Here is a 26,497-nt window from a genome sequence, read left to right on the forward strand (position 1 = left end):
CTCATCAATACTGGCTCGTACAGCTTCGATATTTTCATTAGAACGTCTTGTTCGTTGCCTGGATACATGACTGGCATTACTTAGATTACCGGTATTTACAAATTTTGCGTACAAAGACTTAATTGTGTTTTTAACTGGAGCACTTTTAACTTTATTCATTTTACGAAACGCACGTTGGGTTAACACAATTGAGAATTTATTTTCAATGTAGAGCTGAACAATTTGAGCGCGTTCCTTTGGAGTGTATTGTTCCATGGTATCAATTGTCTTCGACTGACGCTTCCAACGTGGTATGACATTTGACGATCTGTCGACGCTGTCAAAAGTTACAGGGTTGCCAAATGGGTCAAATTTAAATGGCCCACCCTGTACGTGTGGTATGCCTAGGAGTTGTCAGGACACTTTTAAAGTCTTGGGTAAAAAAAAAGGTGAATAATATTCTTTGACTTCCTGGAAAATTTCACAATTGTCCACGGAGTTTAAAAATTTAAACAAGTCCTGCCCATACGAGTTTAACAGAAAATCTAGGTCGTTAGATGAGTTAGACCGTTTTAAGGCTACCGAATTGCGAAGTTTTTTGTTGTATTATGGCCCATTTATTTTAGAATCTATTTTGTCCAAAGAAAGATACAGCCATTTTTTAAAATTGTCTCTTGCAATAAGAATTTTGCTAGATGACAAAATCGCTGTAGAAAAAAAATAAAATTGCAAGAAATTTACTTGTAAGTTTTATAATTGAAAAGGTGCCACTGTATGACATAAGTTTTATGACGTGTAATTTCCATTATTTACATCATATTCATGAAGACGCATTGTTGTTCGGATCGTTAGAATCCATTAGCGCTTTTCGTTTTGAAAATTATTTGCAGATAATTAAAAAACAAGTAAAAAAAGCAAATAACGCAGCAGCGCAAATATACAATCGACAAGTGGAAAAAAGTTACACTCTAAGACGAAAAAGAACAACTTCAAATATAGTTTTTAGTCTGGCAATAGCAAATGAAGAATTCCACACATTTGTAAAAACTGACGATTTTTACTTTGCAGTTTCTGCACCTAATAACATTTGTTACGTAGGGGGCAATGTTATTCAAATCGAAAAAATAAAAAACGTAAATAATGTTCCGCAATTTGAGGGTTAAATAATGCAAAATTTAAAGGCTCCTTTTGAAAACCCATTTGACTCTACAAATTTTGGAATATTTAAAGTAGATACCATCAAAGTTGGCACAAAAATCCTCTTTAAGCTTGGAGACATAAAAAACAAGGGAATAATATTTAAAAACACAAGAAATACATACGCGATTTTTTATTTTCTTTAGATACCAACCAAAACAATGGAGCCAAACACAAACACTGGTAAGTTCATAGATAAAAAAAATAACACAAAATTAATTTCATTTGGTAACTAATAAAATTAAACATTAATTGAAATTTCAAAGATTTTATTACTTATCAATAAATTTTTTTTGTAATGTATGACTAATTTATCTTTTTTAACAGGGAAAACTTATACCAATATGGGAGCTGTGCCACGTAGTAAGTGCATTTTATTTTCAATACAAATTCAAGAAAACTTCTTTAAATTGTATTTTAACCTTTAAAAATTTTAGATACAACGAACCCTTTTTCACAAATTTTAAAGGAATTAGAATTCTGCCGGAAAAGGGAGGAGGCGATTATAAGGGAGTTGGACGATACCATGCGAAGGGATGCAGTAAATCAAACTCTTATAAAAACATTAACCGAAGAGGTTATTATGCTTCGCGGCGAAGTTCGCCAACTGAAATCGTCACCCGTCGTCGAGCCCCAAAGCAAGCTTTTGGGCAGTTTACCATTTAATTCCCTTTCCGAATTTAAAGAGTTCGATAGGAATTTATTTGTTGATGACCAATTGCGAGCAGAACTGGTAATTTATTTTAAATTTATATGCGGTGACAATTAAAAACATGTTTAACTTTCTTTCAGAAATCAAAGCTTTAAGGGATCGGTGGGATTGATTTCCCATCATTCACCAGAATAGCCATTAAGTCATTCATAGACGACAATTTGGCTATAAATATAACTTGGGGACGTCGGAAAAACCCAGTATACAATCTTGCTGTACCTATAATATAATTAAACGTGAACCATAGAAGTTTTTTCGACGGCTTTACTGATTTTTTTTTTTTTTTGTTTTTTCAGGGGTATCCTCGCGTAACAAGTTCCATACGTAGTCGCCCAGAGTATAGAGCTGGGAGAAAAAAATTTTAAAGCATTGTGATAAAAGCCTAACGGTATATTTGCTTAATACATTTTAATTAATAGATATTAAACTTGCATGAACGCTTATAACGGTGAAAAAATATTTTCCCAATATGTGATTATAACGCTATGAAATATGCAAAAACGCGCGTTTTTGGGACATTTGAGTGTGCGTAAAAGCTGATTGGCTATTGATATTAACAAATCCACAAACTTATATTCCTATTTTGATAAGTAGAAGTGAAAAATAAGAAAAAATCAACTTAAACATTTTTTTGTCGCACAGTGTAATGTAGAGTCGTGTTTTGAGGTATGAACTTTGCACCGTGCAGTCTCCAGGTCCAGGATCTCGTCTTAAACAAAAAACAGCAATTGGACATTAAACTTAAAGGTACAGCGCACAACATGAAATATTTCCTATTTAAAAAAAAAAAATTTTTACATAAAAAAAATTGAGGTTAAAAAAAATGTTTAAAAAAACACTTTTTTTCGACTTTGTTCGTAAAAAAAACATGTTATAACAAACATATATGAAAAACCGTTATATTCATGTTGTGGAGAATCATTTCAAACATAATGCAAAAAACCACATTCGATTTAAATAAAATCTCTGACCTGTACATTGCACGGCGACTTTGAAAACTCGACTTATCAGTACAGGGACGGACGCAGGGCCCAGACCCCCCCCCCCAAAATCTCAGACTTTTTCAAATTTCCTTACAGCACACGGCTTAAAAAAACTAAAAACTATAAAAACTAAAAATTTTTTTGGTCGGACCCCCTCAAACGTAAAAATTTTTGATCGGACCCCCAAACAACAAACATTTTTCGATCGGACCCCCCCCAAAATTTTTTTCTGCGTCGGCCCCTGTATCAGTATAAGCGTTTAAAGTTTACTATGTTCCATTTCAGCCATTGACACGCACTCACTAAATTGCGTATTACTTTGATAAAAAGTATCGGACGGCTTTATGCTTTTAAAGGCTTATTCCCAGACATATTTAAAGTACATTCAGCCAAAAAAAAATTTTTCGAAACAAAAAAATTTCTAATTTTTTTTCCCCCTTAAGTTGGAGTTAAACATTTTAAATATGTAACCTGTTGAACTCTTTCTATCGACTTCATTACCGCCCCAATCAGAATCAACATAACCTATAAATATGTTTTCGTATTCTATATTTCTCTTAAAAATTAATTTCATTACAATGCTACCCTAAGATACCTCAAAATCCTTTATAAGTATAATTCAGCATTGTTTTTATTTGTGTATCGACTTAAAATATTTACTGCAGTGACAATATCTGGCCGTGTACATAACATAATGTACATTAAGCAACCAATTAAGTTGCGACAAGGTGCATCATATTTCTCCTCAGAATTTAATAATTAATAATTAAGTTTAGTTGGGAGCGGAGTACTGACTGCTTTACAGTCCTCCATTTTAAATTTATTTATTGGGTTGGCAAGAAAGTCATGTCGTTTTTTTTTCAATATTTTCAAAGATGATTTATTTATATCAGGACTTATAATTAATCAATTATGTATTGGCCGTTTTGTTCGACCACTAATGACCATCTTTCGGGCAGCTGCATAATTCCGCGCTCGAAGAGCTTTTGGTCTTTTCCAGCAAAGAATCGAGACAAGTGGTTTTCGACAGCCTCATCTGAATCAAAGTTTTTACCATTCAAAGAGTTTTGAAGAGAGCGAAACAAATGGTAATCTGAAGGTGCTCAGTCCGGACTATAAGGTGGATGTGGTAGCACTTCCCAATTCAGCTCCGTTAATTTTTGCCGAATGACCAAAGATGTGTGGGGCCTAGAGTTGTCATGGTGAAAGATTATACCCTTACGATTAGCTAGTGCCGGCTCCTTTTCTTTAATTTTTTCCGCCAAATTGGATAGTTGGCGACAGTACACATCTGAATTGATGGTTTCATTCCGTCCCAGCGGCTCAAAGTGCACTACACCCTTCCAATTCCACCAAACAGACAGCATAACTTTCCTCTGATGGATATCGGCCTTTGATGTGGCTTGGGCTGGCTCATCTTTCTTGCTCCATGGTCTTTTTCGTTGGACATTATTGTAAACAACCCAGTAATGATCCGCTTCAAAAAAGGATCGTTTTTAATCCGTTGCAGCAGAGAATAGCAGATGTTGATACGCTTAGTTAGGTGAATTTTCTTTAAGTTATGCGGAACCCAAACATCGAGCTTGCTTACGTAGCCAAGTTTCTTCAAATGGTTTTCAACCGTTGGATGCGACACACTGAGCTTCTCTGACATCTCCCGCGTTGAATAATGCCGGTTTTCATCCAGCAAAGCCTGAATTTGTTCGTCAAAAACGGCCGATGGTCGTCCAGAAGGTGGGGCGCCTTTAACTCCAAAATCTCCAAGCCTGAATTTGGCAAACAGGCGCTGACATTGGCGATCACTCATGGCATCTTTATCATACACTTCGCACAATTTTTCGCGAGCTTCGACCGCTTTTTTCCTTTTTGGAAGTAAAAAAGCAATATATGCCGAAAATGCTCACTTTGGTCCTCCATGCTTAATTTGCTATAGCTTCCACAAATGTTATCGAATAATTACCAAATTTTCGTCGATAGTACCTAAGACAATAAGCTTTAAAACGATACTAAAAAGTGTGACCCTGGTGCTCGATTAGTCGTAAATAAATTAGATTAAAAACGATTACTAAAAAAAACGACATTACTTTCTGGCCAACCCAATAAAACTTTATAAATATGCTGATTGACTTAAATATATAATATTTGACTTTAATATTAGTATTATTAATATTAATAATATTTAAATTTTGATGAACAAATAATAATGATTTTGACCAAGTAAAACAAATGAGGACATTGATTTTTTATGTGCAAAAAGCGTTTTCGGGCAGCTCTGACATTCATTTTTTAAGTGCAAAAAGCGTTTTGGCGCACTTCGGATGTTTTTTTTTTTTTTTACCGTAATAGGCATTTCGGCAAAAACTTAAAAGACAAATCGGCATAGCTTTGATGTGGTTTTGTTCGACCTATTGTATGACTGCAAGGGTATGTACATACAGTGGCTCACAGCTTATTTGACCCACCTTGTATATTAAAATTTAAGTTAGAATAACTTTTTAACTAAAACAGTTATTAAAAAAATAAAAACGCAGGTTTTTCGGTGGGTATTATAGAAACAACAAAGAACTTAAATTTTATTAAAATAACAAAAGATTTTAGAATTATTCAACTTAACTTAATCAACAACTTTTTTGGACTATAGGCAAAAAGTCAGAAATTTACGCATAAAGTCTAATTTTAAAGCTAGATGCTTCAAATTTGGCATAAGAATGTAAAATGTTAATGTAGAATTTCGTTTTTTTTTTTTTTTTTTTTAAATTAAGCCACGCCTTTTCCCATAAACAATAAAAAACCAAAAATTTTTAAGGTTATGTTGTGAAATTTTATTTAACCATATGTCTCTTTTTCTTCATCATCTAGTATTATATATAAATTTTAATCAGAATCGTCGCCAAAGTCCGAATCCACATTTTCCAGTTGTGAAATTATTTTGCAGTTCGGGTCAGAAGGAGGTTGTAGAAGATTTATTACTTCTGGCGGAAAATTTTTTTTTTAATTTCTTTTGCCTTTTGCTTAAACATATGCTAGATGTTAATGGATCAGAAGAATCCATAGCTCTATAAATAACATCTGCCATTGTTTAATCGGCTATTATTTCGAGCATGAGATTTCCGGTCGCTTTTATAAAATTTATTTCTTGCTTCTGAAGCATTTTCTCCTAAACATCCCACCGAAACTAAGGAGGAGTTCATTATTTGCCAGGCATGAACAAGTATTTTATGGACCTTCGCACAGTGGTTGCGCCCGTAGGCCATAAATCGAAAAATCGACTTAAAAATAATTACAGTCGAATCCCGATAATTCGTACCCCGCTAAATCGAAAATCGCGATAATTCGTAAAAAAAATTCTGTTCCCTTGAAAAAAAATCCCTTAAAAAAATCTCGATAAATCGAATTCCCGTCTAATTCGTAAAAAAGTGATCCCCTTGCCATTTCGAATTATCGGGACTCGACTGTATTTAAAATGTAAAGAATTTGTCTCTAAATTGTCCATATTTTGTCATTGCAAGCTAGTTTTTCCGGAAATCTAACGGGACATTCTAAAAATAGAATGCAAAGTGTGAACACGTCTTCAATTTTGCTGCTGCAGCTGCGTTTTAGTGCTTTTCGTCAAAACAAAAGTGAAGTTCAAAGTGGTCGGACGTTCGCAAAAATTCACCAAATTTAATTACAGTCGAGTCCCGATAATTCGAAATGGCAAGGGGATCACTTTTTTACGAATTAGACGGGAATTCGATTTATCGAGATTTTTTTAAGGGATTTTTTTCAAGGGAACAGAATTTTTTTTACGAATTATCGCGATTTTCGATTTAGCGGGGTACGAATTATCGGGATTCGACTGTATTTAAAATGCATTTTAAAGATTAAGGTATTAACTTTAAAAAATTGGTTTTATGAAATTTATCTGACTAATTAAATTTTATTTCTGTATTTTAGATCGATTATCCCTTTTTTGACTATTTTGTGAACGTCTTTTTCATGTTTAGTTAAAGTTTTAGTTGTGATCCCACAAAATCCCACAAATAGTATATATGTTAATGTGTTCGTCTGACTTTGAGGGTACTACATGCCTAAAATCAGCTGCAGAAATTTGCCGATGTTTATATAATAGGAAAAATACTGATGCCATCTAGCGTTGCCAAGGGAAAGTTTTTCCTTATTGTGCTTTTGTTTTGTCCTCGTCGCTCGTGTTTGTAATGTTTTTTTGAAATTTTTGTATTTATTTATTTCATTGAAATTCACTTTTTAGGAGATTCCCATAAGTGTCTATTTACACGACTATTTATTTTTAATCTTTGGTGTGCAGAAGGTGGCACCAACGCTGGAAGATTACAAAAAATTATTGAAGTTATACAAGAGCAAATTGAAAACAACGGTTGCATTCCCGGGCTAAGCCATCTACCAAAACGTATTGATTGCATATGCTCTTGTTTCAATTGGAGAATTATTGGAAGAAGCTGCAGAGTCGCGAAACAAAGACATAAAACTATATAGAAAGCAGAACACACGAAAAATATCTCGAACTGTCACAAAAACGGATTTAATTAATAAACTACTTTTGTCTTCTGATCCTTTTATTACAGGACTAAGGAAATTACCTTGCAAATTTAAATCCAATTTAATGAAATCAACGTTAGATTTGTTAGAAGAATTTGATTAACTGTTATGTTTTTCTTTGTTTTTTGATTTAAACAATGTTTTTTTATTTTATTTTATTTTTTTTTATTTGTTATGGCTCCTGATTTGTTTACAAAAGTGTCTTATTATTAAAGTATTTCAATATTACTTGAAACTGGTATTTATTTGTGTTTACAATTTTTGCTATGGCAGCTGTATGATATAGTTTTCCGATTTGGACTATATTTGGCAAGTATATATAAAACTGGTCCAGGCATACAATCTGTAAGTTTGGTTTACATATCTTGAAAAACAAAAAAGTTTTTCATACTATATACTATTTCTATCCTATCGTTCCTATGGCAGCTATATGATATAGACGTAGAATTTTTATACTATACATTTAAAATATTTCTTTAGCATTTTGGTGTAAATTTCGTTACAATACCTGAACTAGAAGTATTTATGGCCGCGGCTCAGTACAAGCCCAACCACTGTGCGTCGGTGACATAGGATACCAAGAATATTTGTTAATGTATAACAGAAACGTATTTTCACAAAAAACCTTAAATTACTCAACATCAACAGAATGCTCGCATGAAGTTGTTACCAAAATTATGGTGAAATTGTATAAAATATTCTTATCAAAGCTTGTAATTGTTGAAAACATTCCATAATCCGAAAAGGCTCTTGTGTGTTTCTCTCTGTGTTTCCATCATTACTATTCCCACTTCCATTTTGTTTAGAACTGCTTATATGTAGACCCATTTTTGTCCACATCATTTCACGAATTTATTTTTTCCGAGACAAATTCGATTTTGTCAGCCTGTTTAATGTGCCACTTTTGAATTTTAAGCCTATAGGATACGTTCAACACAAATTCTAAAAATCGAATCCAGGCATGCAATGGACTTACACCATATTTTAGAGTCTCATGTCTTGGCTTAAAACATTCGGAAAGGAAATCAGAGGTTTTGATAAGCTTTGTGGGATTGACACCACATATTGGGCAACACTGAGTTGATGACGTACCAGTTAAAGCGTTCAGTACTTTACCATCAATAAACGTCATTTGAGTTTTATATGTAATGACAACTTCCTTGCCTTCCTTTCTATATATAAAGTCCTTTAGACCGGCGACTTGCACATCCAAACATTCTTTTTCTCATAAAATTTTTTCATGGCTTTCCTTTGCATACTCAATCTTAATTGGCCTGCAGAATCTTACAGATTGTGGTCCTCTGTTATTCCAAATAATTCTTTGATTTGCATCTATCAGCTGTAGAGGTATCATTGTGGTCACAAATAGGGATAGATTTAGGGAAGCAGGCTCTTCTGATTGAAACTTCTGCTTATATAAACTTTGACCTGTAGATCCATCGAATCCGTAGCTTGCTACTAAAGTGCAATATGATATGTTGTCCATTTGAGATATAACATATTTTAGCATAACCAATAATCTTTCTGCTGTATGGTCCAAAATATTTTGCATTGAAACTTGGGCAAGACTTTCCGAAATTTCTATTTGAGATGGTCTGCAAATTGTTTTGACTTGTTGAAGTGATGAATATGGGGGGAAAATGTCGGAACCGCAAACTTTATTTACATGATGAATGTTGATATACTGCTGTTTAGTAAGTCAATTTTTCAACAAAAATGCGAATGCTTCATCAGGGGTAAGTGGAATAATAACCTGAGATTTCAAAGTTCCAGTCGCGTTGCCTGTCTGTTGTTCTCTGACACCTTTTAATGCATTAAGCAGATCCTCCTCTCTATCCCTCTTCGCTGAAACAAAAGCCGCATGTAATAAGTGATCTGTTGAATCTATTTCTGGTGAAAGATCGTTTGCTAACTTTTGTTTCAATCGTATTCCAGCCTGTTCATAACTTAGTTTTGGCCTTCCCATTTTAGATGGAGATGGATCCGTAAGCTGTTGCTCAATTGTTATAATAATTGTCTGCGAAAGCCATGCTGAGTGCTGAACCTTAAATCTAGACAACATTCGGTTGCATTTGGGCAAATATTTTTTGATGTGTGATATGAATGTGTTAACTTTTTCCTCGATTTCGTTAACCTTTGACTTGCTGACTTCATTCACATTACATTTTTCTTTCTAAAATCCACGTCCATTGCTCTCCCAAATCTTGAGCAATGTTAAGCGGCGAAACTCATGTTCGGCTGCAACATGGCATTTTTTTCGAAAAGGGGCAAAAACGGGCAAAGGAAATAATTTACGCCCTAATCTATATATTTTTACGAAGAACATACCAGTTTTAGTTGCTCGCAGGAGCTCGCGGCAAAAAAGTTACACTTCACGGAACACAGCTAAAATTGTTTAATTTTATGTACAGTCGACTCTCGTTAATTCAAACCTGCGATAATTCGAACCTCTCTATAATTCAAAGTTATCACGAGGTCCCTACGAAATCTCTTTATATTTCGAACTAAATCAATACATTTTCATACACTTGGTAATTCGAACGAAAAAATCATTGATATTTAACAAAACCACGCGTTAATTCGAAGTCATCAGCGTCTAACACTCGACAATTCAAAGTTGCAGAGAAAAAAGGCGGAAATTTTGGGACAAGTTCAAACTTGCCTTTGTTTTTGTTTTGATTATGTAGTTTGACCATTTGTCGCACACACTTCTTTCGAATTGGTTTGTGTACTTATTCAGTTGCTGTTACTCTTTTGTTAGTATGCATATTAAAAGTTAGTGTTAGCTATGAGCCCTAAAAAATATAAAGAACCTTTGGCAGAGGTGTCAGTTAAAGAAGCAAGATCCTCATTTTATACCTTATAAAGCTTATGTCCACAAAACGAAAGTGATGAAAAAGCATTTCAGGCACTTTTTCTCTTAAAAAAAAGTTATTGAGCAGTGTGAGTAGCAGAATTGTACCAGTATAACAAAGTTCTTTCGAAAGATAAATTAATTCTCATTACAAATACATGTACATACGTACACGAATGTACCTCTTAATTCTTATCATTTTTATATTAATAAATAAAAATTAAGAAAAACTTAATAATTCGAAGTTTTATTTATTTTCTCTCGCAAATTTCGAACCATTTGATATTTCAAACACTCGTTAATTCGAAATATTTCAAGAGTCCCTCGAGTTTCGAATTAACGAGAGTCGACTGTAGTTATAAAAATACACCAGCAACAATTGAACAGACACAACAAAACACATAGAACATCTAGAAACTACCACGCAAAGTTTAATCTACATACCTGGGTAATACTTCGGAATTTTGACTCCAGCTATATTTAAGCTCCAAAAAAACCTGCGAACCAAATCAAGGGGTTTTTCATAAGATAATAACCCCCTTAAGAGGGGCAGAAGGTTTTTTAGCTTGGAAAATGGAAATTTCCTCGGAAAATCAGCGGAAAACTCTTACATGCACGTCATGCATTGCATCGCCCGCTACCAGCCCTCACTGTTATCGGAAATTTAAGGCTCGATATCTCGTAAACGGTGCGAGAAATCGAAAAATAAATATTTAGTAAAAAGTGTTTATTTTGGGCCAATTACCCAAAATATGTCCTCAAATCTCCCCTAGCGCGGAAATGCATGACGTGCATGTAAGAGTTTTCCGCTAATTTTCCGAGGAAATTTCCATTTTCCAAGGTAACCCCCTCCTAAGGGGGTTATTATCTTACGAAAAAACCCTTGATTTGGTTCCCAAGTTTTTTGGGGCTGAGATATAGCTGGAGTCAAAATTCCGAAGTATTACCCATACCTGTACGATTATTTTCCATATTTACAAATTGTTTTTACTTTTACGAAAAAGCCACAACATAATTGCAATGTTTATAAATTTTCACGGTTGCATTTTGATAAATCAAGCTAGCAATCAATCAGCTGACTTTGTTTCCGCGGGAAATTCAAATCGCAGCTTTTTTGGAAATAGTTTTATTTTATCCAGAGTATGTGTAACTGGAAAATACATTCAATTTTGTAAATTAAAAATATAACAACTTTAACTTTATGCGTAAATTTCAGACTTGTTGCCCATAGTGCATTGCATTTAATGCTCAGCTTCTCTACCAAGAAGTGTAAATTAACGGTTATTTTTTTTTGTTACTCTTTGCTTATTGTATTCGCAAATAGGATTTTTACTTTTAATTCGATTTCGTCAAGAAAGCACGCTTATTAACCATGGGAAAACGCACAACCATCGAACAGAGGGAATTGGTCCTTAGACACCATAAAAACGGTGTTTCCCGGCGAGAAATCGCTAAAATTGTGAACATACCAGATGGTACTGTTAAAGCCATCATCCACAGATTCGTGTTTGAAAACCGCGTGGAAGACATGGGCAGAAAAGCGCCAAATAAAATTTTCACCGAAACGGATGAACGCCAAATTATAAGGAAAATTAAAAAAGATCCAAGGATTTCGGCGCTAAAATTAGCTCATGAGATGCAAAACATAATCGGCAAAAAATTTGGCCCACAAACAGTTCGACGTGTTTTAAGGGAACATAATTTTAATGGCCGAGTTGCTCGCAAGAAGCCGTTTATAAATAAAAAAAATAGAGACAGCAGCTTTAAGTTCGCAAAGGAGCACATAAAAAAGGACATAGGGTTTTGGAACGACGTTATTTTTGCAGATGAGTCCAAATTCAACATTTTTGGCTCCGATGGGCAAACTTATGTGTGGAGGAATTCCAATACAGAGCTCGAAGAAAAAAACCTGAAGGCGACGGTAAAGCATGGCGGTGGCCATGTAATGGTGTGGGCCTGTATGTCGGCTGCAGGTTTTGGAAGGCTTCAGTTTATTGACTCAACAATGGACAAAATAAAACTAACCTATCAGACCGAAATACTTTGGGAAGTTCGACTTTCATACGCAATATAAATTTGATTCGAAACAACCGATAACTTTGAATGCCACGAGACAAATGATAATTTAAGAATATAATAAAGCGTTTATTATGATTAGTCATTGAGAATCCATTAATAAGTTATCAATGTACCTAGTGTTGATCATTTGATGAAAATAAACAACGTGAAAGTCCATTTACTTTCAATTCCACGCAATAATCTTATACAAAATTAGATAGATTTGTAATAGAATGTATTAAGTTTTTTGTTGTTATCAGAATGATTTTTATATGTCACAGCTAAATTATTATCCGTTTTGATGAATGAAATATTAAAATATGCTCGAACATGCACTTTCGATCAAAATATGCTCTAAGGAATGAAATATGCACAATATGCATGCAACATGCATTTGCATGACTATCCGAGCTCTAGTAATGACATACCGGATTTTCCATTCAAATTTCGCGCTTCGCTTGTGAAGTCAAATATAATCCTATCTGGCAATGCTGTATATCGTTTGAAAGGTATTGGCATTACCTTTAAAATGACATATTTGTTTACATGAGCTTCAACGTTAAAAAAATACAATCGACTGAAATCAGTTCACAAACGCAGAAATTCGGGCAATTTCGAAATTTTATTTCGCACAGGGAAATACTGCTGCGGAATCTCGCAGACAGATTATTGCTGTCTTAGGAGATAACAAACTTTCGATTCAAACCGACGAACACCCAAGCCACGACCAGTGACCGTTGATACAGATAAAATCATGGAAATAGTGGATCGAGATCGTCATGTGACTATTAGTACCATCGCAGAGGAGCTGCAACTAAGCACGGAAACCGTCCATAGCAGAGAACGGCTTCGGCTGAATGAAAAAAATTCGTACGCGCTCAACAGCCGAATCATGGTACAATTATACAAGGTAGTCCCGTCGGCTGCAAAATCGTTCGGGTTCTTTCCCCCTATGGTTCAGTGCGCTCGGGACTTCGAAGAGAGAGGTCGTACGCGGACGATTTTTTCTTAAAACTTTAACCCTTGTGTCCTTATGAAAAATAATTGTTGCAATTATTGCAGCAAGCACATACAATTCATAACATGTAATATTGCAAAAAGTTTTTTTGAAAGGGTAACAATATGGGAGCGAGTCCTAAAGGGCAGCCTTGGGTAAAAACCAAAAATTACGGAACAATTAATACTCATTGTCATATAACAGTCTTTTTAAACCCTATGCACAGTATATGGGTTAAACAACACACTTTGTTTCTGTTTCTTTCGCACTTTCGGGAAAGCACCCTCTCACTCGCACTCATTGTAGTGCGCAATAGGGGGAAGAAAAAGCCGACGGGACTACCCATGGTACAATTATATAATTGTACCATGGGACTACCTTGTATAATTTTACCATGAGCCGAATAATCACACTGTTTTTTTTTTACTTTTTTGTTTAAAATGGCCCTTTTCAATAAATATCGAATGAGTTGAGAAAAGTATGGTATCATTCAAACGGCATTTGAATTACTTTTCCATTGATACCAAAAGTTAAAAGAAGCAAGTTCAGGTTTCGAGTATATTTCACTTTTATTTTGACAAAATACTTACGGCCACCACTGTATGTTAAAATCGTCGTCAAAAATCAGTAAAGAAACCGGTATGTCATTACCAAACAACCTAATATATAATCTGATGGCTGAAAATTCGCCTGAAAACGTAATGCAAGAAAATTTTCTTTCTGCGCCTAAAACCTTGGAACTATCCGATTTTTTTATTTCAGCATCAACATAAGCAACAAAGTTCTTAATCCTCTTTTTCAAAGGATCCTCTATGTTTTGCATTAAGTTTTCAATTCGATGCTGCAACACAAAGTTGTAAAGGCTTTCGGTTTCGGGTCCATGTGCCAGCTAATACTCTGGCATTTCTGCATATCTTAGGTCTATGTATGTTGTCTAGCAAAAAGATTTTTTTGTAAAATGGAGCAAAAACTAGAAAAAAATGTTTATGTCATCTTATTGTAAATAAATTTTTTTTGTCATACAACCCGGTAATTTGGCATTTTTCGTGCCTGTATTCCGTGCGGAAAGTCGATGTTTTCAGCTGTTTACCATAACCAGTGCGTAATCGGCAGTTTGCACTCAAAATGCCAAATTTAACGGGTTTATGGACAAAAAGCACCGTGTGTATCTCGTACGGTAAATACGAGATCACACTCGTGTATAGCTGCCCTCGCTGCGCTCGGGCGCTAACTTCACGAGCGTAATCTCGTTCTTTCCGCACTAGATACACAAGGTACTATTATAATCCGGCACAATCTAACCTACTTTTATTCCACGAAACACGAAAAATGCTAGGTTAAAATAAAACATATACACAAAGACACATCCATTAAACAAATATTGCATTAAAAACTTAAATTTTACATACCTCCACTAATATTTTCCATTTTACTTTGTTTTAAAATGTTAAGTAGAACTTTTGCAATCTTAGTTTAAAATGTGCTATTTTTTAGCGCGCCAAAAAGTCAACGTTTCTGATCCACAAACAGCTGACTTTCAGGGGCACCGAATTTAGCATGGCTGCAATTTCAGTAACGAAATTGGGATTTTTAAATGCAACGTATATTCTAAGGAGATTAAATGTTTTTTATTCGTAAATTAAAAAAAAATTGGTTATGTAAAAATATTGGGCATTGTGACTAGTGTGCGATGACCACGAAAAATGCAAATTTCCGTCGCCTTGTATTGAATGTTTATTTATGTTTTGGTTTGTTTAAATTTTGTTAGAGATCGCAGATATTTAAGTGTTGTGAAACGACAAGCAATCGGTTTTTATGTTGTCGGACTGCTGGCATTGGGGAGGACTCGGCCCAATGCATAGTACAATAAGTACAAGGTAGTCTCGTAGGCTTTTTTTTTCCCTATTGCGCACTACAATGAGTGCGAGTGAGAGGGTGTTTTCCCGAAAGTGCGAAAGAGACAGAAACAGAGTGTGCTCTTTATCCCATATGCTGTGCATGGGGTTTAAAATTGACTGTAATATAGAAACATTTGAATTTTTTTTTATAATTTTATTTTGAGGAGCTTTGAGTTTGATATTAATCTTTGCTTTTGTTTTTGAACATTTAGTTTTTTTTTAAGTTTTTTAACTCTAAAAAAAATTAGAATTTTAAAATAATACTTTTTTATATCTAAGTTAATTTCTAAATGCTCAGCAGCCTTTAACAATTTGTCCCTTACATTATCTTTCTTTCTTTATCTCGTTTAAAAATTGTTGGGATGGCTTATAAGGCCGCCACGCGACACTTAGTCCACATATGTAAATTTTGGCGACGAGATATCGTTGTTAATTTTTAATTTTTTTTTATGATGAAACCTGCTATATACTCTAAAGCATCCTCCGCCAATTCGTCTATGTCAATACCTATTTTGTCAATGTCAATGACCGTTTGCAGAGTTTAAAATACTGCAGTCGAGTTAGCAGAAGTAGCAAAATATAAGCTATTCGGTGCTTCGACTGTGAGCAACATTCCAAAACAAGCGATTGCTTCTGCTTCTGCTTTTGTAAAAATCAGAAGTTGCAGTCGAAGCATAGGCCCAAATCATGAAAGCATCAAAAAGCAAAAGTCATTAGCAGGCCCCGCTTCTCGTTTTTTTGCTACTGATTTGCTGTTGCTTTTAATCGTAGCCGAAAGTCGATGCTGTTGCAGGTGTCGGCTTTCGGAAGTCGTCAGCAGTTGAGGCTCAAAAAACGAGGCATCCGATTTATTGTTGCTTTTGATTTTTGATTTTGACGCTGCTGCTTTCAACTGCTCGACTTCTGAAAGTCGCTAGCGACTGCTGTCGTTTGAAAATTTTTGATTTTGCTTTCGATTAGAAGAAGAATAATTTAAAATTATAATGTATTTTTTTTTAATATGTGAACATACACGTTTAATAATTAAATTTTGGCAATTTGTTTTTTTTTATTAATTTTTTTCATAAAATACAATCATCTTCGTCATCTTCAAAAAGAGATAAGTTTTCAATTGCTGAGTCCAGAAAGCTTGGATTCAATTTGACCAGCAGAATATTTTCTAGTACTTCCTGACTTAGTCGATTTCGATAATCTGTAAGTACAAGTCTTAACGTCGAAAATGCTCGTTCAATCGTCACCTGTTAGAAAACATTTAAATTTATGAAACTGTAAACATTAATTTATTATAACTTTTGTATATATATACCTGAGTTGGTGGCACAGCAAAGCAAACATTACTTAGTGCATACAGCTCCTGGTCAGTGTACTGCTTTCCTTTCCAAAATTTGAGAACATCTGCATCGATTCTTTGGAAAGGAAGTTGAAGATTGTCAATCTTTGAGTAGACGTCGAATGTACTGCTGACTTCCGTTTTGATCCCTTGCTCTAAGTAAGCGTTTAGCAATTCATCTTCTTCATCAAAAAAATGGTTCACTGATTGATGTGTGTCCGAATTTGGTGTTGAGCATAACTGTCCAGTAGAATTTATATTTTATTTATTATTTTACTAAAAGGAATACTAATTAATTGTTAAAGAAACCAAAAATGCTGTTAACCTACGGCGATCTATTTCGGATAACATCTGGGCTACATTCACAGTGTGAATCACTACATCAATAAATCACTACTGTGAAGGAATTCACAGCTGACAACAACACCTTACTAACATTAACCTCAACACCAACTATACTGCGTGGTAACCGTCGCCGGAATTCCAGTGAGTCCAAAAAGTTTTTATAGCTGTTTCCTACCTAGGTTCTAATAATATTATCTGTTCTGCTTTTTTTTCTTTAGTGAGTGAGCTTACACCGGCAAATCGATCAGCCCGAAATCGGGCTCCCGAAGCTGTGATCGACTTGTGCACTCCAGACGGACCCAGAAGACGTCAATCGAACGCTTCATCGAATGGCTCGTTTACAGTTCCGACTCGTCGCCGTAGCCTTTCCCAAAGGAACGATAGCTATCCGATCGTGGATGTCGACGAAGTTTCTCCACCCGAGCTCGAGTTGTCCCAGAGGGAGGATTCCTACAAGTCTGCATGGAGAGTGTGACCAAGCGCGAACCAGTGTCAACCAAATGTGGTCACGTGTTCTGTCGAGAATGTATTCAAGATGCTATAAGGTCAATGCACATGTGCCCGATGTGCAACAAAAAGCTCACGGCGCGTTCATTCTTTCGTATTTATTTGTGAAATGCTAATCCCGCTTTATTATGAAGTCGCTCTGTGAGCTAGAAATTACTTTTGCATTATTGTTTTAAAATGACTTGTTATGCTAAAAAAACGACAAATGAATGTCTGCTCTTGTGATTTATATACGAGTAGTTTTAGGTTTTTTTTGTATCCAGTCCACCAATAATATTAGTTTATATAAACATAAAATAAAACTTATCTAGCTATAGATCAAACAGTTCTCAGGTAAACTTATTATTCTTATTAAATTTATTATGCTTCTTATGCTAATATTAATAATATTATTTTGTTTTAAATAAAAGACAGTATTTATATTCACTTTGATTTTATATTCAATTTATTTTAATGCGCACACAACCAGCTAGTTCAAGCGATCAGAACGAAGAGAGAGAATTAAAGCTGAGATATCGATAACTTCATAAAAGAAAAGGATTAGGCAGTGTGACCACATTTGTGATGTTGGTTTTGATAACATATTCCAACACGCCCTCCTCAAAATTAACATTACAAATTTTTATAAGTGCTGGTGTGCATTCTGGGAGTTACAATATTATTTAAGGTTCCTTCTAGAGTGAGAATATTAGTAACCTTTGAAACACTTATGGGCGGAGGTTTAGGCTTCATCAGATCCGGTTTGCTTGAACCTCGCGCTTGGCTATTGAGATCGAACATCTCCTCATTTGTCTCCATTTCCTCAGTAGAGCTATTTTTCTCAGCCAGCGGTGCGAAGCGGTTGTTGCGCAGTCCGTTGGATGTCGAAGCCTGACTTGAATCAGCAACATTGTTGACATTAGCTTTGCTTTTCTTTATGTCAGCTGGCTCTTTACTGCAGTTTGAAGGGTTCCGTTTCCTGCGTAGAGAAGCACTTGGTGCTTGAAATGAGCACTCCACAGCGGGTACCGTTGAGAATTGAATTCCCAAATTCATTTCTGCTGTAGAGATACGTGGCGAGGCTGCAACGGTGTATGTGGTAGTGCCAGAACTGCCCTGCAGTTCCAAAATAGCTTTTTCCTATATGAAATCCGCGAGGAAGCACCGAGGAACCGGGGTACGAAGGTATGCCCGCACCGAGGAATTGCGCGAGGAATTTTGTATGGGATTCAAGTTTTCTTCATAGGTGCAGCTCTCGATGAACTTTTTGACCGTTTCATCGAACGATTCCTTGGTGCCTTATACGAATTTTGTATGGGAAAAAAATTGTATAAGGCATAGAGGAATTCGTAGCGGCAGTGGAAGCGGGGTTTTCCTCGAAAGCTTTTGCGAGGATGCCCTTTGGGAATTCGTCGATGAATTTTTAAACAATTTCCTATATGAATTCCCCAATACATTTTTTTGGAAAGTCATACCTATTTTCATAAGAGGAATGACTAAAAAAAACACATTTTTAATACAGTTTTTAAACATTTTTCTTTAATTATAAATATTATTTATATGACTATTATTATTCTTATTATTATTTTACATTTTTATTATTGTTGTTATTATTATTATAAATATTATTATTTTACTATTATTATTATTATTTTACTATTATTATTATTATTTTCCTATTATTATTATATTACATTTTTATTATTATTTTATTATTATTATTATTTTATTATTATAATTTTACATTTTTATTATTAAAAAGTATTATTTAAATTAAAATTAATTTTAATATTTTTTTGCAAATGCTATTTTTGGCGTTTTGCATCGCCTTTCTAATTATTTTTTCGCCATCCTCAAGGGGAAATACCTCTTGTGAGACGTCTGAAAATATAAAAAGATATTTATTAAAATTGCTGCTTCGAATAATTTATTAAAATAAATGAAAAATATTGTTCGTTTGTTTACCTTTTAAAATAGCAAAGAGGTTTGTAAAGTTTTTAAACCTCTTTTTCAAGTTTGTGCCGTCCAAATTAAAATTTGGCAGCAAGCCATCATCAATAATTTTTCGCAAAACTTTTGCGAAGTTATCCTTCCTCGCGAAGTTAGTTATTTTTGCTTTCTGTAATGATAAAAAGTTAAAATCTTTACTCTTGCAGTATTAAAAAACTTACGTAAAACTCCCGAAGCTCAGGTGTCATAGAGCTCTCGAAGAGCTCTATGTCGTCTTCCGTCTTAAGGGGGAAGGGAACCCCTGTCTCTACCGTTTTTTCTTCGACCTTCAATTTCATCTTAACCACTGCGGTGGTCTCCGCCAGCTTCTCGGCCAAAAGATCTATCTTGCGGTGCAAAGCCGCATTTTGCTCCGCAAGATAGATGTTTTGTTCTGAAATGGTAAATAAATTTATTTAGAAAGGATTATATATATTAATATATATAGCAATTAATACCTTTTAATGCGGAAAGTATCCTTCCTTCGCACAGGATCATTCTTTCTTCACATGACTCTGTTAAAAAATTTAAATAGTTAATCAAAAATTAAAAAAAAATCATGAAACTCACGAGATACGGATGGCTGATCTGTGAATAGTAAAATAATATTTTAGTATAAGTTTTGTATAATGGAATTAATACTCACCCGACTCGGAAAAGTCAATGCGGCGAATTTTTTTTGGTTGCTCTGACATTCTAAGGAAATAAAAAGAACATAATTAAAATCATTGTTTTATAAATTGATGCGTACAGTTACTGCAAAGAAAAACCCATAAGGCGTCGATTTGGCTTAAACTGCATTGGGCCCAGTTTAGAATTGGGCCACTTTATTAACTGTACGCCGGCGCACATAAGAGGGATGTTTTTTTTAAGCACAATTCAATTTCACTTTGTTTACTTTTTAAAAGCCCTGCAGCGCCTTATGGTTTTTTCAATAACTAAAAAAAAAGGTCTTAAACATAATTCAAGCACTTACCTGGTTTTCTTTTAGCAAAAGCACTTCACAATTAAATCATTTTAATTTCACAATGAATCCAGGACAACCGCTACGGTGACGAAAAGCAAAAGAATGACGCAGGTCAGTTTTTTTTTCTTAATTTGCGTCGTCCCTTTTGTTTCGTCTTAGACTTTTTGGCGCGTGCCTTGCTGGCATTAAATTAATAAAAGGGCAAGATTCTTAATACTAATATTGGAAAACTAATTAGTCGAATTATAAAACCATTTAACAAATGTCTTTTTTTTAAATAAAAAAAATTAGTTAATATTGATTTATAATTTGACTAACAAATTTAATTTAAATATTATTCCCAGACAATTATATTTATTTTAAGTAAATTATGTTAAAAAACTTTAAAACCTAAAAGTATACATAAGCCGAGCATGCCTCAGCCGTGGTTCCCACCGAAAACCCAAATTTGTGTTTCTAACTGTAAATGCATTCCAATGGCAACAATGCAATGAGAGAAACGAAAAAATAGAAGACAAATTTGGTGTCGGGCCGCCGTCGTTGCCAAGCAACGACATCGTATTCGAAGAGTGAGAAAGAGGGGGAAACTTAGGAATATCCCTTTCCCTTTCCTACACACATGATTGGTAATTGCAAAAATTCACATGTGAACAGCCAAAACTGCAGGGTGGCACTTGTAGCATTAACGGTGTTGGTAACGGGTGTTGCTGGGCTGGTTTTAAAAGCATCCACGTTTAGTTGCGGTAGGCTGTCTAAATGCCGTCGAGACAAATCTCCGGAGAGCATAGCTCGAAGTTCCGCTGGAGATTGGCCAGCGACTTCTTTCATTTTCTCGAATCCAGTCAGCTCTTTCAAGAGCAGCGGATGTGAGGGTGTGTTGCTATCCATTTGTTAGTTTTCCTTTTTGTGCGGCTGCGCGCAGTGAAGGGGTGTCGTTCTGCCCAAACGGTCACAGAAAGCAGTCTTAATTCCACTACAGATATGATTTTGTAGTTAAACGTCTGCCGACACTGCACTAGACAGCGTCCAAACGTAACAAATAGCACACGAGGCGTGTGCAAGAGGTAAACTCACGTTCCTTCTCCTTTGCTTTGCGTTTTTCCTAGTTAGGACACCACCGGAACTTATTAAAAGCCACTTTGTAATAAAAATTATTTTTAATTTCGATTTAATTTCTATTTGACGTCTATCCTCCAGTGTGACCACATAGGTAGCAGTATACCCGTTAATTAATAAATTTACACTTTTTACTTTTTTACTAAAAAAAAAAAAAAAAAGGGAGTTACAATAAAATGATTCAGCATTTGCTGCGAGTATTGGGGAAAACCCAGAAAAACCCAATAAAATCATTCTTAATCTATAAGATTACAAAATTATAAAAATTAAATTAAACTTGGGTAACATTTCATTTTGATTACAAAAAAAAACTTCATATTAAATCATTTAAGCTATGTTAAATCATAAATGTGAAATGAATATAATTATTTGTTTCCTTCCTTTTTGTTTTTAAATGTTGTCTTCTTTTATATTGAGCTTTAATTTAAATTAGTTCCATTTTGCTTCTTAGGGTGTTGCATTTTTCGGTAGGCAGCGGCTTTGTTAGGATGTCAGCGATTTGATATTCTGTGGGTACATACTCAATAGAAACAATATTATTTTCGACTTGTTCTCTAGAAAAATGATATTTTATATCAATATGCTTTGATCTTTTATGGCATGAGGGATTATTAGCGATACTTATGCAACCTTGATTATCCTCAAATATTTTTATTGGTTTTTCTAGTTTTATGTTAACACTTTCTAGAAGAGACTTTAACCATAGGGCTTCTCTGACAGCTTCGAACAAAGCCATATATTCTGCTTCAGTTGACGAAGTAGCTACTGAATTCTGCCTTTTTGTATTCCAGCAGATTAAGTTGGAATTAAACATTTTAAATAAGAAGCCTGTTGTACTTTTTCTATCGACTTCATTACCGCCCCAATCAGAATCAACATAACCTGTAAATATGCTTTCGTACTTTATATTTATCTTAAAAATTAATTTCATTTCAATGCTACCTTTAAGATACCTCAAAATTCTCTTTAAGCATTGCCATAATTCTGCATTGTTTTATTTGTGTATCGACTTAAAATATTTACTGCAGTGACAATATCTGGCCTTGTACATAACATAACGTACATTAAGCAACCAATTAAGTTGCGACAAGGTGCATCATATTTCTCCTCAGAAATTAATAATTGATAATTAAGTTTATTTGGGAGCGGAGTACTGACTGCTTTACAATCCTCCATTTTAAATTTATTTAAAACCTTTTTAATATATGCTGATTGATTTAAATATATTTCATTTTCACAAATTTCTATCCTCATTCCAATAAAATACTTTATTTGGCCCATATCAGTCATTCGGAACTTTTTCATTAAATATGCTTTAAAACTATTCATCCTTTCTATATCTGAAGTGGCTATCACCAAGTCATCTACATATAGTAATACATATATGTTATTCTTGATATCTTTTTTATCCAAAATATATATACAGCGGTCAACTGGTGAATTTACAAATCCACAATCTTTTAGGGTTTTCTCAAATACTTCAAACCAGCATCTCGCTGCTTGCTTAAATCCGTATATTGCTTTATTTCATTTACATACTTTATCATTACTACATGCCACTCCTTCAGGAATTTTCATGTAGATTTCTTCTTTCAGCGTTCCATTTAGGAAAGCGGTTTTCACATCCATGTGATGTACTTTAAAGCAATATTGAGTTGACATTGACATTATGAAACAAAAACTCGAGATTCGAGCTACTGGCGCAAAAGTTTCTTCATAATCAATTTGATATTTTTGCATAAACCCACGTGCAACTAATCTTGCCTTGTATTTTACAGGGTTTCCAAATTCATCGCATTTTTAAGTAAATACCCATTTGCTGTCAACAATATTTTTATTTTCAGGCCTTTTAACAATACACCATGTATTATTTAATTCATCGGCATTTAATTCTACCTTGATAGCTTCTTCCCAGGCACGCCTATCACTTATATCTTGAATCTCATTGAATGTGCTTGGAATATCACTAGAAATGCTTTGAGCATTTAATATACCTTTATAAGATATTTTTGGCAAGTTCTTTAATCTATTACTACGTCTAGTAGTACCTTCAACAAGTTGTTCTACACTATCATTGTCATCAGTATTAAGAGGATTTTCTTGAGGATTTTCTAGATTCCGTACTCTCATTCCGGCTAATATTGCTGCTGTTCTCTTTACTCTCATTCAGGTCAACTTCCTTATTCTCATTCAGGACATCTGCATGGTCATCTTCCTTACTATCATTCGGGAATTTTAATTCATTAGATTTATCCTTACTCTCATTCAGGACTGTATGGTTTTTTTTCCTTACTATCATTCAGGAAATTTAATTCATTAGATTTATCCTTACTCTCATTCAGGACTGTATGGTTATTTTCCTTACTATCATTCAGGAAATTTAATTTATTTGATTTATCCTTACTCTCATTCAGGATATCATCTTCCTTACTATCATTCGGGAAGTTAAATTGACCACATTGCGTACTTTCATTCGGCAATTCAGTATCGTTTACCACAGTTCTAGAATTTATCATGTTTGACTCGTCAATTATTACATCTCTTGCAATAATACATTTTTCATTATTTGAATCCCATAATTTAAAACCGTTTTCTTCATAACCAACAAGTATAGTTTTAAATGACTTTTCATCAAATTTCCTCTTTCTATTTTTATTATGAACATAAACTGTTGATCCAAAAATTCTAAGATGTTTTAAATTTGGTTTTCTATCATGCCACATTTCATATGGGGTTTTCCCCAAATTACCAAGTGCCCTTGTTGGAATTCTATTCGTTAGATAGGTGGCTGTTAGCACAGCTTCACGCCAAAAGCTTTTTTCCAATTTCGCACCATTTACCATAGCACGCGCCTTTTCTGTGAGAGTCCTAATCATACTCTCCGAAACTCCATTTAACTGCGGTGTATATGGTACAGTTAGATGGTAACTAGTCCCTCTCTGCACACAGAATTCCCGCATATCTGTTGACAAATATTCCCTTCCATTGTCTATATATAAATTTACAACCTTTAGATTAAAATGTGCCTCACTTTTCGCAACAAAATCTTTATACATGTTAAATACATCAGACTTATGCTTTATTAAATAAGTTACACAATAGTGTGTAAATTGATCTATAAAAATAACAAAATAATTTTTGTCATCAATTGAAGTAGGAGTGATTGGGCCACACACATCTGAATGTATTACGAAAAGTGCTCATTTAATGTAACTTTTATTTTTATATTTTGCAAAAGGTAATCGGGCTTGCTTCCCATTAAGACAAGCTTCACATATTTCTGTAACAGGTTGAACTTTGTCCAAAAGTTTATTATCATTAAAGAAATTCTTCCTTTTAATATCTAAAAATTTCCCTTCACTTATATGACCTAGTCTTTCATGCCATAATTGATCTTTAATTTTATTTTGCATATTTGATGTAAATGCTGTAAATTTTATAATAGGTATATTGTACATACCAGTATTCTCAGCAACTATCAATTCATTTTTGGATATTTTCATACCTTTATTGTTAAATTCCACAGTCATCCCAGCCTCTTGGAGTCGCTTGACCGAAATTAAATTCTCCTTGCTTTGCCACCGCAATCTTGATTGGAGGGTCCAATTGGATTGAGTCCATAAAAAGGTGTTCGTCATTCACAAAATGATCGCTGGCTCCAGAGCCCAATATGAAACTGATATTCTTATTGGAATTAGCCAGATTCTGATTCGCACGTTTTAACATGAATGCAAAACCAGGCTGAGTTGTGGCGACTTGTGCTTGTTTTTCATTTTCTTTATTTTTATTTTTACTTGAATTTATTCGTTTATAATTATAACAGTCCTTCTTAACGTATCCGTCTTTTCCACAATAGTGGCACTTAATATTTGTTTTCTTAAATTGTTTACGCCCAAAATCTTTATTCCTTTCTTGTAATTATTTTTAAACGGTCCATTTCTAACATTATTTCTATTATAAAAACTGCCTGTATGCATTATCATAGAATCGTGATCTAACAATCTGTGCTTTGCAAATGCTAATGTCAAATTTTCTACTGCTAGTGTTTCGATGGCAGTGATTACACCGTTGTATAAAGATGGCAGGGTCAGTAATAAGTGCGATACTTTTCCCATTTCATCAATTCGGGATCCTGCGGCCATTAATTCGCTGACTATTTTATCAAATATTATAAAGTGACTCGATAGTGTCATCTCACTTTTAAGTTTAAGAGATAATAGTTTCTTGTGAAGCGATAACTGCGATGCAAGACTTTTTCTCTCATAGGTAGCATCTAAACTCTTAAAAATCTCTCGTGCAGTTTTGTCACTTTCCGCGAAATTCAAAAATGAGTCACTTAAATATTGAATTATTGTGCCATTTCCACGTCTCTCTGCTTTTAACCAATTATCGTCAACTTCGTGCGGCATTACACCATCAATAACATTTAATACCTCTAGCTCTTCCAGGAGAGCTCTAACTCGAAATTTCCATATTCCATATTTTTGTCCATCAAACGCTTTAATATTATTCTTTGTTTTATCCATTTATTTAATTATCAGGCAGGCTCCGGTTTTCACTTTCACAAGATTCTCTCGTTTTCGTTTTCGAAAACGAAAATTGGTGCTCCCGTTTTCACTTTCACAAGACTTTTTCGTTTTCAAAAACGGGCAAGTTTTTTTTGTCGAAATGAAAAGTAAATGCCTTTTTCTACATTAAATCGGTTCTTAAATGCAAAAGGAAAAAAATAGTTGACTCCTTGGTCTATTGATGTTCATTTCACATCATCAGTAGGTCAATCTAATTCGTATTTATTTTTTAAATAATTATTTTCTGACCCCACCTTGATTTCATACATAAAATATTTGCCGTCGGCAACAACAATTTTCGTTTTGCTAAGGGGCCGATAAATCTACTGCCAAAAGTTATCGTCAATGCAGCCGTACTTGTAGTGGAACAAAACAACCACTTAAAAATAATTATAAAATGAAAACGAAGAAAAAAATATTTGTAAAGAAAAGTTAAATAAGCTTTTTATAAATAAATATGA

At 34.3% G+C, this 26,497-nt stretch overlaps 1 pseudogene; it reads left to right on the forward strand.

Moving 5' to 3' along the window:
• The first annotated feature begins 1,520 nt into the window (after positions 1-1,520).
• LOC122320763 lies at positions 1,521-17,593 on the forward strand (annotated as a pseudogene).
• Positions 17,594-26,497: the final 8,904 nt, after the last annotated feature.

This window comes from Drosophila ficusphila, unplaced genomic scaffold (assembly GCF_018152265.1).
Source record: "Drosophila ficusphila isolate 14025-0441.05 unplaced genomic scaffold, ASM1815226v1 contig_791, whole genome shotgun sequence".
In the NCBI taxonomy this organism is placed as follows: domain Eukaryota; kingdom Metazoa; phylum Arthropoda; class Insecta; order Diptera; family Drosophilidae; genus Drosophila; species Drosophila ficusphila.